Source organism: Sturnira hondurensis, unplaced genomic scaffold (assembly GCF_014824575.4).
Source record: "Sturnira hondurensis isolate 20B ecotype Veracruz unplaced genomic scaffold, ASM1482457v3 Scaffold0023817, whole genome shotgun sequence".
NCBI lineage: Eukaryota > Metazoa > Chordata > Mammalia > Chiroptera > Phyllostomidae > Sturnira > Sturnira hondurensis.
The window spans coordinates 7,228,355-7,240,194 of record NW_028096448.1 but is presented as its reverse complement, the minus strand read 5'-3'; the positions used below and the strand labels follow the sequence as shown (position 1 = coordinate 7,240,194).

The 11,840-nt window shown below is 41.6% G+C and overlaps 1 pseudogene; it reads right to left on the bottom strand.

The window, feature by feature from the left end:
* Nucleotides 1-5,066: 5,066 nt before the first annotated feature.
* On the bottom strand, nucleotides 5,067-6,398 carry LOC118981221 (tubulin beta chain-like; annotated as a pseudogene).
* Between the last annotated feature and the right edge of the window lie 5,442 nt (nucleotides 6,399-11,840).

Sequence of the window (11,840 nt, the reverse complement as noted above, 5' to 3'; positions counted from 1 at the left end):
GAAGTAAATGTCAAATGAATTCAAAATAACACATTTGAACAAAACAAAAAGGAAAATACTATCTATAGATTCAAATGTAATTGATTAGGAACAATAAGCTTGTTGTGAAGTATAATGCTCTTGAAAAGCCATAACAATGAGGAATACTGTACAGTAGGCAGGCCAGTGGGCGGCAGTGAGGCAATAACATTCCGATGGCGATAAAAGAGAACTGCGGGAACTTCATACATAGAGGGACTCTTAATAGCATCAGCCCTATGTCTCCAATTCTTATGGAGAGTTTTTTCACGTTGATTAATTCTCTCTCTCTCTCCCTCCCCACACACACACACTTACACACACATACCCCCTGATACCCAACTTTCCCATTCCTTTGGGTAAATTCACTTATCTCGCCCATTCCTACTTCTATGCCTAATGATTTCCACCTAATAGTGAGAGTATAGTCTAGTCTGCCACAGTGTTCCTGCACAATTAATAGATTAGTTCCTTAAGAAACAGCTAGGTCCAGAGGACTATGGTACATTGGAGAGATGCATCTTGATAAGTAAAAGAAAGTTTGATCAGTAGAAGGCAGGTTTAAGTTTAATACAGTGTGAAGTGTTACCAGCACCTATATGGTATCCATCCCAGCCTTCCTTAGCTTCGTTCCCCTGAATTCACAGACCTCTGAATGCCCTAGTTTGACTTTGTTTGGGTCCTGAGCCAGTCCTGACAGCAGTTGTAACCACTGGAGTCAGTGAATCTGTTGTCAAGTATCCAAAACAAGCTTCTGACCCAAGAGCAATAGCAGGATTTGAGAACAGTGATGCTTGCCTCTCGGACACATTGCATGCCCCACTTGTTCTGAACCTGACCAAGACTGGTCGTACCAACACCTTCCCGGGCACACAGAGCCCTTGCTGACACAAGGTCTCAAGGCCTGTCCACATTAGGGTTTTCTTTTTTAATCTCCACCTGAAGATACATTTATTGACTTGAGAGAGAGAGAGAGAAAGCAACGTTCTTCAATTGCATCCCTAAAACACCTTGACCATGGATTGAACCTGCAAATTAGATGTGTCCTGGCAGAAGAACTGACCCTATTGGTGCATAGGACAACACTCCAACCAACTGAGCCACCCAGCCAGGGCTCCACGTTAGGTTTTAAATCCGTGTCTCTCCACCCTTCACCCATAGAGGGTTACTGCATAACCCTTTCGCAAATGCATGTGCTCGGGTAGGCATTTTCTGCTGCCTTGGGCATGAGTTTAGGTGCAGTATCTGCTCTACAGCCCTGGACCCTGTTATACAGGTTTATGGACAGTAACCATGTGGCTATATTTTTACTGCTATGAATCCACCTGCCTCCTGGCATATCCAGCTTTTGAGCAATAATGTGCTTGCACTGAGTTCCTTACTTGAGGCCTATCTTCTGACTCATCAGCCATTCCCACAGTGTTCACACAGAGACAGTATGACTCTATTTCTCTGGCACTGGCTGTCCTTACAGATGTGGAGATACCCCAGTCCTAGCCCCAAGGAGACCTTTTTCTTACTTGGACATCCCCTCTTCACCCTCTGCCTAAAGGCCCCTCCCTCATCTGCTTTATGAAACCTCAATTTCCTTGCCCAACATGCTACACCCCTCAATGAAAACTGAGAGGAAATAATTCAAATGCAAGGATACAAATACCTTGGCTTAAATTTGCACACAGTCTCAGGTCAGGTCATCCGCTGAAAGCAGGCTTTGGGGAAAGGAAGGTGAGATGATGGGAAGTCCTGTGTACTTAAAGAGGTGGATAGATAATTCGTACCTTACCTAGCACAGAATCCCAGCCACTCCTGCACATCAGCAGGGTGACATGACACGGAGGCACAAGGCCCAGACTGGCTTGGGTTCTGGTCTCAGCTCTGACTTCACCTCTTAGAATTGTTCTATGTAAATCCAGCAGGCAGAAATGAAATCGATCAGTGCAAGACAGGTTTATGTTGAACACAGAAGAAAGGTTTTACTCATTCGGGGAACAGTCCAAACATAGAATCAACTAAAAGACTTTCACAAACACATAGCTTTCTCCCAAAAAGTCTCAGAACGGGAGTGTTTGACTCTGCAAGAATCATTTGGTGATTGCTCTTGCACTGACTTTCTAGAAGGAAGGATCCTTCCTGATGCTTCTCACTGCTGCCTGCCTCCGCCAACATCCTGTCCAACAGAAGGGCTATTTACTCTCAGATCAAAGCCTCCCTGTGTGCAAAATGCCCATTGTTCATTAGTGAAATGTGACTTGCACCTGCTCAGCCGAGGTGTACTGCTTTCACTGTGTCCCTCTCAGTTTCAGCAGGCTGTAGCGAGATCACAGGGACAGTCACTTTGGTGACGAAGGAAGCTACGCTCTGCCAGTCAAAAGCTGGACCAGCTGTGCTGGTCCTGTGTGAACCAGGTGCCTACTGCTTCCCCAGGAACCTGGTGCCAAGCCTTGGCAGCAGGGTGGACAAGCAGCTGCTCCTCCAGCCTCAGTCCTGTCTCTCTCTTTCTCCCCCTCAGTCTGACAATGCAAGAGCAGTCCCCTGGGAGGCCTGTTACAAAGAGGAGGAAAGAGAACTTTTAAAGACAGGGATGCAAGGGTGATGATTACAGAAGGCTGGCTGAGGGCAAGAAAAGCAGGAAACACAGTCAATGTGTTTCATCCAGTCTAAGCTTCTCATATTCTGAATGGCATTAGCCTTAAAAGAGAAAAAATATATAACAGAAATGCAAAAATTACAGCAAGAAAATAATTTTTTATTAAAAATATCATTGATATCATTGTTCATCATAGATTTTAAATCCATGCCAACATAGATCCAAATAAAACATTGATCATAATAAAACTTACCATGTCAATTCAGATTAGCAGACAACACCATGTGCCCTGCACGGGTGCTCATTTGCATGGGGTTTCATGAATTAACGCGGACAATAGCAGCAGGGAATAAGGTTACCTTTGGTTCCTATGAGATTTCCTGGTTATAGGTTTACTTGGCGTTGTGACTCAGGAAATACTATTAGGCTATAACTAAATTATAAGGATTTGGGCTTTGAATTGTATATTGTTTGTCCTTTTTCTAGATGATTTAAATACCACTCAGCCACTCAGCCAATTGTCTAAGCCCCTTAAACGCTATCATCACCACATTACTCAACTAGGTGGAGCAGCAGTGAACAATCCATTTGCCAAGTAAGTTACTTCCACCCCTGAGAGGCTCTTCCCTGCCCACTGTCCTTAGGGATGTGGCAAAGGGCTCCTACCCAAGCAGTAAATCCCCATCTGAAGGGGGAGGGGTGGGGACAAGTCTAAATGACACTGTTGTGCAGTGACTCATCCCTTCGCTGACTTCACTCACATCTCTGTTTGCAGCCAGTTGGACAGCTGTGTGGGCCATGTGAAGTCAGAGAATTTTTTTGTTCTGAAGACCGGAAGATGGGGGTACAAAACAGATAAAACAGTGTATGCATGAGTGTGGAGCCATAATTGCTACATGACTTCATCTTCTCTGACCAGCCTCAGTCACCACATTAGTCACCAGTGCTCAGAGAGTGAGACGGGCCTGGGTGAATGCAACATGAAATGAGGCAGGCCTGGCCATTAGGGCTCAGGTTTGGGAAAGGGCTCTCACTGGGTCACAGTGAGATGACAGGCAAATGCCTGTGGCTAAAGAATGTGGTCATTAGCTAGAAACTGAGAAAAATTAGGCTATTAAAATAATTAGACAAGGACCTTCCCCTCAAAATGTCCCTAGTCTAGAGGGAGAGACAGCTATGACAAGCCAGAAGTGAAAGCAACACTCTCTGATCACAGAGGAGGAAGTATTCAGAACTGCTAGAGGCTTGAAAAACAGTGCAGATGGGGCCACCACCAACACATTCTTTCTAATGACAGCTGAATGCTCAGCTCCACCTGTATGCTTTTCCTTGTTGCCCATCCATACTCACTCTTCTTGCTTCCCACAGACTATTCCAAACCTTCAGCATTCATGCTGCAGTCCAAGCCTCAACCTTCTCATAATGCAGGGGTCAGCAAGCCTTAGCTTACAGACCAAATGTAACCCACTACCACTTTTATAAATAAAGTTCTGTTGGAACACAGAACATTTTTTTCAATTCCTATTTATTTTTGCCTCTTGAGGCAATGTATTTTTTTCAATATGAGCAAAAAACAAGAAAATTCAACACAAAATAGAAATTTAAAATGTAGGATAAAACAATAGCAACAGCAAAAGAAGAAATGAGATGTTACCAAAAGACAGAGGATGTTCTGTCCCTTTTCCTCAGGGGAATGACTACGACATTTAGGTGGCAGTACATAATTTTTCGTACACCTACAGCAAGACTGATACTCCTTTTTGGGTAAGAAAAGGTGGGGAGAGGGAGCACCTTTCTGGAGGCTTAGGAACTAAAGCTGGTCAGTCTCTTCCCCCTCTTATCCCCTCCTCCATCCAGAGAAAGGGAGGGGTCCAATGTAAGAGAGAGGGAGCATGGAAGAGGGAAGGATCCCACTTGACAGAGAGGAGCAGACCAGCAAGAAAACAGAACTTGGAAAGAGACTGAAAATGGAGATAATACTGTTAACACAACCTCCCGAAGCTGAGAAAGAAGCAGAGAAAAATACCTAAAAACCAGAACTTTAATAGCCTGAACCCCACTCTCCAAAATTGCTGCAGAATGGAAACCCCACCCACTTCTTGTAGGGGCCTCTACCCACTGTAGGCAGTGGTTCCCTTTCCCCTTAGCTACCACGTGGGCTTAGGGTGGTGTTTCATCACACAGCTCTGAATGGGATCTGGAGGAGACCCAGCTCCTTGGAGAATTATCTTGAAAACAGAGAGAGAAATATTAACTGCACAAATGGGAGGAGTGGGCACTAGAAGGAAATACAAAGTTACACAGAATTGCAGAAATCTACATTTCCCAGAGTGGAAAAAGAGAGGAAACAGTCCACAAACAAGTCTCTGTTGAGTGCCTATTATGTATCAGGCACTGTTCTAGAACAGCCCCTCTAAAAAAACACAGAGACAAAAGATACAAATTTTGAGGGAGAGGAAAGTGGCGGTTGAGGAAGAAGGCAGAGGGAACTGAGAATCCCAAGTAATGGGGAGTGGCCTTAGGCCTCCTCTTCTGCCTCCTCACCAAGATCTTCCCCCTTTTCTGCCATGGTGTCCTGGTACTGCTGGTCTCAGACACCAGGTCATTCATGTTGCTCTTAGCCTCGGTGAACTCCATCTCATCTATGCCCTCACTGGGGGACAAGTGCAAGAAGGCCTCCCTGTGGAACGTGGCTGAAACCTCTCCGAGATGCACTTGAATAGCTCCTGGATGGCCATGCTGTTGCCAATGAGGGTGACCGCTGTCTTCAGGCCACAGGCTGGGGTGTCAGACAGCTGTCTTAATGTTGTTGGCAATCCACTCCACAACGTAACTGATCTTCTTGTTTTACAGGTAAAGCATCTGCTTGTCCACTTCCTTCACAGATATCCACCCATGGAAGGCAGCAGCCAGTGTGGTACCAGCCATGATGGGGGCCACAGGCAGTCATTATGTTCTTGAAATCAAACACCTGCTGGGTGAGTTAGGGTACAATGAAGGCCCAATAATGCTGATTTCCACAACTGGTTAGAAGGGCAAAGCCAGGCATGAAGAGGTAGAGGCATGGGAAGGGTGTTGTGTTAACTGCCAGTTTACAAAGGTCAAGAACAAGCTGGCCAGGGAAGCAGAGGCAGGTGGCGACACCACCCATGCTGGCTGAGACTTTGGGTTGAGAGGGAACTGTCCATCCATAGGTGGACACGGTCCACTTGAGGATGTGGAAGCAGAGGGTCTTGTTATCAATGCAGTAGATCTCATGAGTATTCTCTATCAACTGCTGGACAGAGAGGGTGGCACTGTAGGGCTCAATCACAGTGTCCTCACTCAATGTCCTCACTCAATTGGACATTGGATGAGGGTGCTCCACTAAAGGTGCTCATGATGTAGTCAAAATACTCCTCACAGACCTTGCTGATCAACAAGGTACCCATTCCAGAGCCTGTGCGCCTGACTAGTGAGTGGGTCAGGTACAAGGCCTGCAGGCAGTGATAGCTCTCAGACTTCTGCACCATGTCCAGGACCAAAGCAACCAGTTCAGGCCCCTCTGTATAGTGACCTTTGGTCCAGTTGTTGCCTGCCCCAGACTACCCAAAAACAAAGTGGTTTGGTCCAAAGATCTGGCCAAAAGGACCAAGGCAAACAGAGTTTATGGTCCCAGGTTCTAGATCCACCAAGATAGCACAGGAACATATTTTCCTCTACCTGTGGCTTAATTGTAATATGCAGAGATGCAATCCAGCTATAGGTCACTGTCCCCATGGGAGGTGCCAATAACATAAATTATTTTTGACATTAGTTAATCCTCAGATTTTTTAATGCAAAATTCTGAACAGTGTGTTATATTTGGATAATGGCACTTTCACAGTAAATTAACAATAAATTAAAATGTGTACTCATACTTACCAAATTTTGTGGGGGAAAACAGGGTCAGTTGTATGCTGGTTTTAGTTGCAGTTGCACTGAGAGAATATCTTTGGAAAGTTCTCTTGGGTCAGTAGGGAACCAGTAAGGAAGACTTGGGAATGCTCTCTTGGCTATACCAATAAGCAAACAATTCACAACCATAGTTCATTTCAAGCTCCCAGAGAAGATAACACTTATACTCACCCTCAGTTAATACAGTCCTACAGTTCAATGGTGCTTGATTGTTTAACAATCCTAAAATGACTGGCCAAGTTGCCTTTTTTTAAAATTCATACCTGAATTGAATGCCTACCTGGGTGGTTCATCTACACTATGACTTATGACCACAGTGTTCCATATACTCTTCCATATATGGCTTTTTTTATTTTATTAAAAACTTACTGGACTTTCTGGATGATGATCACTGAGACACCCAGTACACCTCACCTATTAAGTCAGAAAAGTATGCAATTTAGCATTGATAAAGGTGATTATAATTTTTATTCTAAGCTTCACCAGGAATTTCAAGTTTGTATGTTACATTCTTAGACCCTGAAAACTACTGATAAATGATTATTAAAAGCAAAAATTATTTCATGTGAATCTTTAGGAATGAGTGTTGGAAAATAAATGTTAAGCATAATGGGATCTTGTAGACGTGTTTAGTTTATTAATTTTTCATGTCTTTATTGAATAAATACTTGAACTGGGTGTACTGGCCTGGGTGCAATAGGAAAGATACCCTTACCCTCAGTGTGTCATATAAAAGTAATGTTTACACTACACTGGAGTCTATTAAGTGTGCAATAACATTGTGTCTAAAAGCCAACATGCATACCTTATTTAAAAATTCTTTATTGCTGCCCTGGGCAGGTGGCTCAGTTGGTTGGAGCAATTGTCCCACAGGCCAAAATGTTGCAGGTTTGATCCCCAGTCAGAGCACATACAGAACTGGTTGGTGTTTCTCTCTCTCTTTCTACCCCCCTTCCTTTCTTCCTCTTTCTCTAAAAATCAATAAATGTATCTTCGGGTGAGGATAAAAATTATTGCTAAAAAATGTTAACCATCATGGGGATTTTCAGTGAGTCACATCCTTTTGCTGGTGGTGGGTCTTGCCTTGATGTTGATGGCTGCTGAATGATCAGAGTGGTGATTGCTGAAGGCTGGTGTAGCTGTGAAAAGTTCTTAAAATAAGACAACAAAAAAGTTTGCCACATCAATTGACTACTCCTTTCACAAACAATTTCTCTTTAGTATGCAATGCTGTTTGGTAGCATTTTATCCACATTTTACTGTAGGGTAAAACTTCTTTCAAAATTGAAGTAATTCCTCTCAAACCCTGTCACTGCTTAATCAACTAAGTTTATGTAACATTCTAACTCCTTTATTATTGTTTCAACAATCTTCACAGCATCTTCACCAGGAGTAGAGTCCATCTCAAGAAACCACTTTCTTTACTCAATCATAAGAAGCACCTCTGCATTTGTTGAAGTTTTATCATGAGATTGCAGCAATTCAGCCACATCTGCAGGCTCCACTTCTAATTCTAGTACTCCTGCTATCATCTGCACTTACTTCTTCCACTGAAGTCTTGAACCCGTCAAACTCACACATAAGGGTTGGAATCAGCTTCTGCCAAACTCTTTTTAATGCTGATATTTTGATTTCTTCTCATGAATCACAATGTTCTAAAGGATGGTGAATTCTTTCCAGAAGGTTTTCAACTTATTTTTGTCCAGATTTTTCAAAGGAATCACTATCCATGCCAGCTATAGCCTTATAAAATATATTTCTTAAATAATAAGACTTAAAACTTAAAATTACTGCTTAACCCATTGGCTACAGAATGAATGTCATGTTGGTAGGCATGAAAACAATATTAGTCATTGGCACATCTCCATGAGAGCTCATGAGTTTCCAGCTACACTGTCAATGAGCAGTAATATTTTGAAAGGAATCTTTTTTTCTGGACAGGTCTCAACAGTGTACTTTCAGTATTCAATAAAGCATGTTGTCAACAAATGTGCTGTCCCTTAGACTTTCTTGTTGCATTTATAGACCATAGGCAGAATAGATACAGCGTAATTCTTAAGGGCCCTAAGATTTTCAGAATGGTAAATGAGCATTGATGTAAACTTAAAGTCACCAGCTGGATTAGCCCCCAATAAGAGAGTAAGCCTATACTTTGAAGCTCTGAAGCCAGGTGGTGACTTCTCCTCCCTAGCTATGAAACGTCCTAGATGGCATCTTTTTTAAATATAAAAATCTGCCTTAAAAATCTCTTGTGTAGTATAGCCATCTTCATTGATTATCTTAGATCATCTGGATAATTTGCTACATTTTCTACATCAGCACCTGCTGCTTCACCTTGCACTTTTATGTTATGGAAATTGCTTCTTTTCTAAATCCTCATGAGCCATTCTCAACTACCTTTGGAATTTTCTTTTGCGGCTTCCTCACCTCTCTCAGCCTTCTTAGAATTAAAGAGAGTTAGGGCCTTGCTCTAGATTAGGTTTTGGCTAAAGGGAATGTATGCCTGGCTTGATTTTTTTACCAAACCACTAAAACTTTCTCCATATCAGCAATAGGCTGTTTTGCTAGAGAAGCATTTTAAATTTTCTTTAAGAAATTTTCCTTTCACTTAGGATAATGCTCTCCATTTCTATCCATGCTGTCACAAAGGGTAGGAGCTCCTTCTTTTTTTCTACTGCAGTGAAAGACAAATACCATAAGATCTCACCTATAAGTTGAAGTTAATCAACAAAACAAACAAGCAAGGAAAATACAACCAGAGACATTGAAATAAAGAACAAACTAACAGTAACCAGGGGTGGGGAGAGGAAAGGGATAATGGGGGGAAAATAAGGCCATCAAGGAACATGTATAAAGGACACACTGACAAAGCCAAAGAGGGTCGGTTCAAGGTTGGGAGGCAGGGGTGGGTGAGAGGCATGATGGGATAAAAATGCAGACAACTGTACTTGAACAATGATTTAAAAAAGGAAAAGGAAAAAGAAATTTTCCTTTGCACTCACAGCTTGACTAATTATTTAGTTCAAGAAGCCTAGCCTTCAGTCTATCTCAGCTTTTAACCTAACTTCCTTACTAAGCTTAGCCATTTATAGCTTTTGATTTACAGTGAGAAAAGTGTGAGTCTTCCTTTCACTTGAACATTTACAGGCCATTGTGGGATTATTAATTTATCTAATTTTTAAAATTATCGTAACTCGGGAAATAGGGAGGCCCAAGCTGAGGGAGAGAAACGTGGAAAGCCTAGTCAGTGGATTAGTCAGAACACAATACACTTATCCATAGGTACACTGTCTTATACGGGTACAGCTTGTGGTGCCTCAATTACAGTAGTAACTTCGAAGATCACTGATCACAGATCACCATAAAATGTATTATAAAAATGAAAAAGTTTAAAATATTGTGAGAATTACCAAAATGTGACACAAAGTGAGTGAATGCTGTTGGGAAAATGCTGCCAAAAGACTTGATCAACAAGAGAGTTACTACAAACTTTCTATTTGTGAATATTCAATATCTGTGAAGTGCAATAAAGAAATGCATGATAAAATAAGGCAAGCTCATAATGACAAAAAATCAAATGTAAAGAACACAGTATAACTAGAGGCAGCACATTTTCCAATTAGTGCTACCTAATAGGAAGATCTGGAGACAAATTTTTGAGGTGATTGGAACATAGACAAAGAATAGAAATAAAAAGAATAAGACATACATAAAAGAGTTCATTTCAGATTGAATACTCAAGAGATCTTTCATATATAGCTCACCTCTCTGGCTGACCTTGGTCTGAGTGGTGCTAATTATAAAACCATTAAGATGCCTCAGTTTCTCATCTGGTCTTTTCAAGCATCATGGTTTGAAAGAAAACCCCAGGTGTCAGGAACCTGGACTGAGAAAAGGGGGATGTTTGGTCTTTGGTTTCCTATTTACAGTAACCTAGGAAAACTGCTCCTTGGACTGGCCCTCTTTCCCCTGGCACCTTCTTAAAGTTGGGCCTAAGGATGGAAAGAGAGGATAGTAAGAGAGTAACTAGGCCAGGGATTCACACTTTTCCTAAAGACTCCCCACTCTGAAGAAGGTCACTGCCCCTCCTCAAAGGACCAAAAGTATTTTGTGATTAGGCCATCATAGCACTTTGCACCTTTTCCTGGTACTATGTGTTTGTATACATTTACCCATTTCCTCCAAAGTATATCATACTGTACTAGATTAGGATAGGATTGTATAAGACAGAATAGGGTGCAATAACAAAATCTGAGATTTCAGCAGCTTTGTACAGCATTTTTTTCTCCATCATACAAAGTCTGATGCAAGTCAGCAAGAATTTTCTTCATCTGGAAATCATAGGCTCAAACTAGCTCTATTGTGTGCAACTATTACATCAACACGTCATTCCCAGGTCAAAGCAGCATGGGGAAAAAGAGAGGAAGTCATTTACTGACTATTAAGTACTTTAGTCCATGATTTGTATGACTATCATCTTCGTCCACATCTCACAGCTAAAATCAATTATGGAGCCCCAGCTCCTAGAAAGGGCCAAATGGTATAACCTCCTGGAAGGAGAGATTCAATACAGTAAGCAGTGGTAGGAGTTTCTACCACTTCAATCTCACTTGTACTGGTGATCCCAACACCTGAACAGGAACAAGTGCATACTTGGTACTGAGTAAATGTTTGCTGAATCGCATTGACTTTACCAGATAAACTGAAGGGAAGTCTTCCCAGAAGATAAGATCAGGAAGTCCCCTTTTAAGTCCCAACTCCAGAAAAGGAGTCTGTTTCAAGAAGGACCAAGAGAAAGCTTATTGCTGAGGGATCCAAATGAATGAATTAAGACAAGAATAGTCAATAGCATCACATACCACAGAAGAAATAAATAAGAACATGACTGAAAACAGGCCATTTGATTTGACAATTAGGTCATTAATGGCTTTTCTCTGGTGCAGGCCAAATCTCATTATGGTGAGCTTTAAGAGGGATTCCAAATCATCTCAGAGAGCTAGAGTTTCATTGTATGAATGTTGCTCAAAACAGATGGCTGTTTGAGATTTGTGGATGTTTTGTTACTCTGAAATTTTTAACCCTAATAAAATTTCTTGCCATGAATAATAAGGATTATTATTAATAATAGGAAGAATTATTAATGTTTCTTATATTATTTCTTATTATTTTCTCTGCAAAAATAAGAATAACTATCATTCATTATGCCCTTGCTATATGTCCAGCACTTTGCTAAGTACTTTATTCACATTATTGCTAATATTTAATAACAATCCTAGAAAGATGAAATTGTTATATTTTG